The sequence below is a fragment of the Gavialis gangeticus genome, unplaced genomic scaffold (genome assembly GCF_001723915.1).
Source record: "Gavialis gangeticus isolate Ggan-Ray unplaced genomic scaffold, GavGan_comp1, whole genome shotgun sequence".
Classification (NCBI taxonomy): domain Eukaryota; kingdom Metazoa; phylum Chordata; order Crocodylia; family Gavialidae; genus Gavialis; species Gavialis gangeticus.
In genome coordinates this window covers 64,067,548-64,067,771 of record NW_017729034.1, presented here as the reverse complement: position 1 = coordinate 64,067,771, position 224 = coordinate 64,067,548, and positions in this window count along the sequence as shown.

The window sequence follows — 224 nt, the reverse complement described above, 5'->3', positions numbered from 1 at the left end:
AAGCTTTCACTACACTGCACATGTACAGACATTTCCAAGTAGCGGGGTAACTACACTATACCAAACCTTTCATTTTAGCAATGATTACAAAATCTTGGTCTTTGGGTAAAGCATACAATGAATAATGCATAAATAGTAATGTCATTAACCAAGTCATAGACAAAACTGTATAGGAAACACACAGACATATATATATATATATATATATATATATATATATATTA